A 7,500-nucleotide genomic window follows, 5' to 3' on the forward strand; every position below is an offset into this window, starting at 1 on the left:
CCGCATACGCACAGTGTTTACAAAGTGGCTCTAACTGCCGAAGCAGGGAGTCCATCATGAGGTTCCAAATGAAGGGACCACAGATGGATCCCTGCGGACAGCCTCGCACCACCCCAATCTCCACACTCCCGCCCACACCTACCATAGATGCTTTTCTGTCCGAAAAATAACTCCGCCATAGAGTAATTTCCGGACAACCAAGCTCCTCTAGTCGTTGTAACACACGATCCCAGCGCAAGTAATCAAATGCCCCCTTAAAGTCAATAAACATGCCAAGGACATATTTATTGACGTTTCCCCTAACTACACTCTGAACATACATCCACGCATCTTCTACACTACGTCCTTTCCTAAACCCATACTGCCTATCCGACCTAACACCCCGAGTTAGCTCCTGAAGCCGCTCAACCATAACCCTTTCCAGCACTTTTCCAAGCACCGGAAGGAGGCTGATACCACGATAAGATCGAGGATCACTCCTGATCTTATCGGGCGACTTCAAGAGTACAACAACCCTAGCAACTTTCCACTCACGTGGAAAATATCCCTCCCATATGCATTTATCATAAATGGCCTCCAAGTATTCCGGAATGAACTTCCACAAGCATTTGCACATCTCTCCGTTCAAACCATCTAAACCTGGAGACCTTTTAGACCTGACCAGGCCAAACGCATACCCCAACTCCCCAACGTCTAGTGGAGGAACAGGCACCTCTTGTGCAGGAGGAACCTGAACCTCAGCCCTTGGAAAGAACTCACCTAACAAAACATTGGCGCACTCTCTCCACGTTGTTGACACAGTGTCACCCACGCGAAGAGAGCTAGCCATCTCATTTCGACGGCCCCGACAGATCCTAAGGACCTGTCCCCAAGGGTCGTCCCTATTATCCCCCACAAATCTCCTCCACTCTTCCTCTTTCACTCTCACCAACATTTTCTTATATTCTTTCATTCCTACACTAAATTGATACCTGAGCTGGGACAGATTCTCCGAATTGGTCCGCCTGCCGCGTTGAAACAACCGCCTCAAGCGTCGGACAGACCTCCTCTTTGAATTTAACTCACTCGTCCACCATTTCACACCTTTCATTCTCACAGCCCTAGCTTTCCTAAACACTAAGTCATTCACTCCCCAGACACATTCAGATAGACGAGCAATTTGCTCATCAACCCCCAATTCCTCAAACTCACTAAGCGGTATACCCAATACCGCTTCCCTAACAGTATGTCCATATCGGTTCCAGTCAGTACACGAGGTACGCCATCGCCTCAATGGACTCCCCCCCTCTAACTGCGGGGTACGGGGAGTAACCATAATTTGTATTAAATTATGGTCACTAATTCCCCAACCCCCCCTAACGCTCCATTTACACTCGAACCTACTCGCTGCTGCCTCATTCATGAGCGTCACGTCAATGTCACTCACACCTCTAGGACCCTCAAACGTATACCACTCGCTTGGTTCGTTTGCAACGAGGAGGCTATTCGCCACAAGCCATTCGCTCATAGCCTCACCCCGATCGTGGCTCTGATATCCAGAAGTATGCCTGGATACCTTGCTGAACCACATCGGGGAAGTAGCATTCGCATCCAGACACACGATGGCAGGAATGCTACTCTCACGTAGTAGCACCGCATCTATGTACCTTAAATAGGGCTCCAGAGGCTCGTCAAACTTGCAATACAAGCTGACGACATTCATTCTGCCGAATTCCCCCTCGACACACACACATACTCCCCACTGTGATGAGTCAACTACTACACAAGAGTAGCTTGGCTCACACACAGCTACTGCGGCATTGACTCCAAGGTCCGTAAAGACCCTGAAGCCCCCAGGAAGACCTCTCACCACCCCATTGGTGGAGTATGGTTCCTGGAGCAAAGCAATGCCGCAGCCCCCCTCCAACATACACGCCCCCAATTCACACATCACGGCATAAGCCCCCTGACAGTTCAGTTGATATAGCTTAACCATTAATGCCTAACGAGCGCACGGGCAACAATCGCACAGTACACCGGGCAGACAGTGGACATCATCAAATGCCCGGCTGGCTTGCCCTTAAACGCACAGTTGCGACAATGCGGGGCATTGCCACAACCCGCACTCCTGTGTCCTTCTTGCCCGCACCTTCGGCAGACATCCTTCTTGGCCCTGCATTCTGCCACCCTGTGATCGAATCCCATACATCGGAAGCAGCCGGGCGTCAGTTGGTCCGGCCGTACCCGGAAGGAAAACCACTTAACGTAGCAACGACCTGCTTCCAGGAGGGCGGACATTAGCATGTCCGTGCCCTCAAGGACAACATTCGTCACCCCATCAGGGCTGACCTTCCAAGGACGGCTGACCATCCTTACGTCCTTCTCAAGAGACCCAGGGCTGAACTCCTTGAGGTTCAAACGGAACAACTCTCCCATGAATTCATCAGGGGAGATCTCCGTGTGAACCCCCTGGACCACAACCCTAGGTCCCAGCTTCCGACGTATGCTCACATCGAGCCCCACCTCGGAAAACTTGGCATTTCTCACCAAGTTATCCCTCTCAGCAACTGATGGGGTGCGAATAATCGCACCTCCATCCTTCAACGGGCGCACCTCGTGCACCCTTACCCCCATGGAAGGCCCTACCTCCTTTACCACTTTTTTGATCACCTCTTTGGACGTAGTGGGGGTCTTACCCCTCACTACGACCGACCAGGTCTCAACTGGCTTGGGCACCGGCAACGCCGGCAACACAGGCGCAGGCGCCTGAGGTGCCGGCATCATCGCTGCACCAGCCAGCGCAGCTCCAGCCGTCCTCTGAGGTGCTCCCTCCCTAGTTATCTTCGTGGCTTCTAACCGCCCACGAAGATGGGCTATTTCCGTCACCATTTCCACAAACAGTTCCTCGAACTCCAAGGAGTATCCCAGGAGGTCTTTTGCCACACTTTTCGGGACGTCGTCCATATCTATGACGGCTCCACTAAAGGCCGTCACAATGGACTTGAAGCGCCCCATAAATTCGCCCCCAATTTTTATTCCCGAATTTTCCAGGGAAGCACCGAAATTCCTGCGGATTTTCTCCATGCGCTTCCCGGCTGGACCTAATTTATCCCCTGATTTACGCACCTTTTTCACCCCCCCCTTTTTCTCCCCCTCGGAAGCGCCCTCGCTTCCGCTTACCCCCGACTTACCTTCAGGTAACTTAGGGGCTACCTTCCCCTCGTCACTCGCCTTTACTACCGGAACTGCTGCACCTCCAGCGGTCTTCTTCCTAATACGGGGAGGGGACCGCAAAATAACCTCCTCCTCCCCCGACGTTGTCTCGTCCATCGCCGACGACGGTACAACAGAACCGATGGGAAGAGGGGTATTCGCCCTCTTCCGCATATCGCTTAATTTGGGCATCGCCCAATGCCCCACCAACTAGCTTGACGAATCCGCCGTATATCGCTCCCAAGCAACAACAAAAACAGGTCACTCTTGGGCGACAGTAAGGTACTGCAAGACAGGGATGAGTCCCGCACAGGCACGCACACAGCAACCACACCTAACGGCAAGCCAAAGCAACCGCGAGGACGTAGCCCACACCACCAGCCAAAGGTCTGGCAAAGGCCACCACCAATGCCCTGCCGGACAGAACACCGTTCCCCGCACAGGGACGGGTCGACCAATATGAAGCTAACGCCGGGCTCGACCGTAGGCCAAACGCAGCACGCTGTGAACACGGCACCTGCACAAGGTATTCAACCTTGGCGCAGCACTGTACCCACGCACAAAAATAACACCCCTTTTATCACTGCCGAAGATAGCAATATAACAGCACGCCAAACTATCGACGCACTCCCTATATCCACGCCGAAAATTAACGGCACTCACAAAACCACTAATAGTTCACAGCTATGTACAGCCACGCGCACAATTGGCGTCACTCGAATAACGGGCACACTTCCCGTATTCGCACAATGGCACTCACTAACACAGTTGCCCTTAACAGCGTACAGCTACTGTACAGCCACGCTAATCGTAGCGTCACCAAAATTCCGGTGAAACACACAACGGCACTCACTTTACACCATTCTCGGAATCACTATGCAGCTCATGTACAGCTACACTATAGCGTCACTCGATTCGCGGTAATACTCGCGGATATAGCACAAAACGAAATTGACAAAAATGTATGCGCTCGCGACACGACACGTCTTCACTGCTCAACAATCACAATGAGAATGAGTAGATAGGGACAGTAGGAATCTCGTTAATCCATTCATGCGCGTCACTAATTAGATGACGAGGCATTTGGCTACCTTAAGAGAGTCATAGTTACTCCCGCCGTTTACCCGCGCTTACTTGAATTTCTTCACTTTGACATTCAGAGCACTGGGCAGAAATCACATTGTGTCAACACCCGTTAGGGCCATCACAATGCTTTGTTTTAATTAGACAGTCGGATTCCCCAAGTCCGTGCCAGTTCTGAATTGATTGTTAATTGATAATCGTTATAATTTAAAAAGAATATATATCGAATGATATAATTCCTTAAAAATTTTAGCAAGAAAGTTCCACAATTGGCTACGTAACTACTATCCGGGGAACAAGAATCGTAATTCTCTATTTACCCAGAACGAGTACATAAACCATGGTATTGCTTCCCAATCAAGCCCGACTATCTCAATCTTCAGAGCCAATCCTTATCCCGAAGTTACGGATCTAATTTGCCGACTTCCCTTACCTACATTATTCTATCGACTAGAGACTCTTCACCTTGGAGACCAGCTGCGGATATTGGTACGGCCTGTTGAGAAGTTTGCGTGACCCCACCATAAATTTTCAAGGTCCGAGGAGAAAATATCGACACAACAGTAAATGTCATGCTCTTCTAGTCCATCTACCATATCTCTCTTCGAAAGACTTCCATGGTAGTACGACTATAAAACAGAAAAGAAAACTCTTCCGATATCTCTCGACGGCTTCTTTATGGTCGTTCCTGTTGCCAGGATGAGCACAAGGCCCATTTTTAATAACAAACGGATACTCAACAGGTTACGGAATTGGAACCGTATTCCCTTTCGTTCAAAATAATTCAAGTATTTAATTATTTTTTAATATATATATATAAATTTTATTAATATTTTTTTTTATTAAAAACTTGAAAATTTTCGGCTTTCGCCTTGAACTTAGGACCGACTAACTCGTGATCAACCACTGTTCACACGAAACCCTTCTCCACTTCAGTCCTCCAAGGTCTCATTCGATTATTTGCTACTACCACCAAGATCTGTACCAATAGCGGCTCCATGCAGGCTTACGCCAAACACTTCTAAGCACACTATTGTACCCTCCTACTCACTAAAGTTTCAAAATTTATAAATCAATCGAAATTGTTTTATAAATCATCTACTTTAGCGGTAATGTATAGGTATACAACTTAAGCGCCATCCATTTTAAGGGCTAGTTGCTTCGGCAGGTGAGTTGTTACACACTCCTTAGCGGATTACGACTTCCATGTCCACCGTCCTGCTGTTTTAAGCAACCAACGCCTTTCATGGTATCTGCATGAGTTGTTAATTTAGGCACCGTAACATTACGTTTGGTTCATCCCACAGCGCCAGTTCTGCTTACCAAAAGTGGCCCACTGGGCACATTATATCATAACCTCAACCTTCATATCAAGAAAGGTGAGGTTCTTACCCATTTAAAGTTTGAGAATAGGTTAAAATCGTTTCGACCCTAAGGCCTCTAATCATTCGCTTTACCAGATAAGATTATTTTATATAATTTTTAAATGCACCAGCTATCCTGAGGGAAACTTCGGAGGGAACCAGCTACTAGATGGTTCGATTGGTCTTTCGCCCCTATACTCAATTCTGACAATCGATTTGCACGTCAGAACTGTTTCGGTCTTCCATCAGGGTTTCCCCTGACTTCAACCTGATCAAGTATAGTTCACCATTCACAGCATATATGCTCAAGGTACGCTCCAGTTAGAGGTATAAATAATAATAAATTATCATTATACATAACTATATGGAACGCCCCGGGATTGAATTAATTGACTATTTAAGAAAATAGACTAAAAATTAATCCCATTATATTTTTAAGTTAAGTTAATTATGCCATTAAGTTTAATATAACTCAATGACTTGCACATATGTTAGACTCCTTGGTCCGTGTTTCAAGACGGGTCCCGAAGGTATCCTGAATCTTTCGCATTGTTAATCATATAAATGCATACAAATAAATATTAATATCATAGATATTAAATTTTTTGTAAAATTCAAAAAATGAATTTTAGCATTATATATAATAAAATCTATCAACACTTTATCAAATCATTAGTATTTATTCTATGTTAATATGCTTAAAAAGCAAATTAATTTAAATAAACTTAATATCACCAATGATCTTTTGATAAATACTTTATTATGTTAATAGATTACAATGTCCTTATATGAAAAAAATGCACATTATTTTTAATTATTTAATGATGAATTTTTCATAATGGATATTCAGGTTCATCGGGCTTAACCTCTAAGCAGTTTCACGTACTATTTAACTCTCTATTCAGAGTTCTTTTCAACTTTCCCTCACGGTACTTGTTTACTATCGGTCTCATGGTTATATTTAGTTTTAGATGGAGTTTACCACCCACTTAGTGCTGCACTATCAAGCAACACGACTCTTTGGAAATATCTTTCTAGTAATCATTAACGTTATACGGGCCTGGCACCCTCTATGGGTAAATGGCCTCATTTAAGAAGGACTTAAATCGTTAATTTCTCATACTAGATATTAAGATATTCCATACACTGCATCTCACATTTGACATATAGACAAAGTGACTTAGTGCTGAACTATTTTCTTTTCGCTCGCCGCTACTAAGAAAATCCTTGTTAGTTTCTTTTCCTCCCCTCATTAATATGCTTAAATTCAGGGGGTAATCCCATATGAGTTGAGGTTGTTTTAAAATATTTTTTATCTTCTCACAATTTAATAAATAATTATATCATCTTTTCATCTCTATTTTTCTTTTTTCCTTTTATATAAATATATATTATAAATAATAATTATGTAAAATGAGGCAATTCTAGAATAAAAAAAATTAATTTTTATGCTAGACATTCCTCCTTTAATTACATATATAAATTAATATTTTATATATATATAAATAATATGAAAATTTTTTAAAGAGAATACTTAGATTCAAAATTTTTTTTATTTCATTTTATTTGAGAGGATTTTTTTTTTTTAAGAATATATTAATAAATAAAAAATTCATTATATATCTTTATTTTTTTGCTATTAATATTATGAATTATTTAAAATCCAATAATATACACATTTGCTTAAATTCAATTATTTTTATAAAAGAATAAGCAACTTATTTAGCATAGTCTTACAACCCTCAACCATATGTAGTCCAAGCAGTACTTTAAAATTTAATTTAATGTACATAACAGCATGGACTGCGATATGCGTTCAAAATGTCGATGTTCATGTGTCCTGCAGTTCACACGATGACGC

General features: G+C 44.1%; 1 non-coding gene and 1 pseudogene across 1 annotated transcript in view; both read right to left on the bottom strand.

The window, feature by feature from the left end:
• Positions 1-6,937, bottom strand: part of LOC128870684 (large subunit ribosomal RNA) — a 9,789-nt pseudogene extending 2,852 nt beyond the window's left edge.
• A 438-nt stretch (positions 6,938-7,375) lies between these two features.
• Positions 7,376-7,500, bottom strand: part of LOC128870698 (5.8S ribosomal RNA) — a 181-nt gene continuing 56 nt past the window's right edge. Inside the window, exon 1 of the ribosomal RNA XR_008455435.1 lies at positions 7,376-7,500. This exon is cut by the window's right edge and continues 56 nt beyond it. This is a non-coding gene — a ribosomal RNA (5.8S ribosomal RNA).

Source organism: Anastrepha ludens, unplaced genomic scaffold (assembly GCF_028408465.1).
Source record: "Anastrepha ludens isolate Willacy unplaced genomic scaffold, idAnaLude1.1 ptg000022l, whole genome shotgun sequence".
NCBI classification, from domain to species: domain Eukaryota; kingdom Metazoa; phylum Arthropoda; class Insecta; order Diptera; family Tephritidae; genus Anastrepha; species Anastrepha ludens.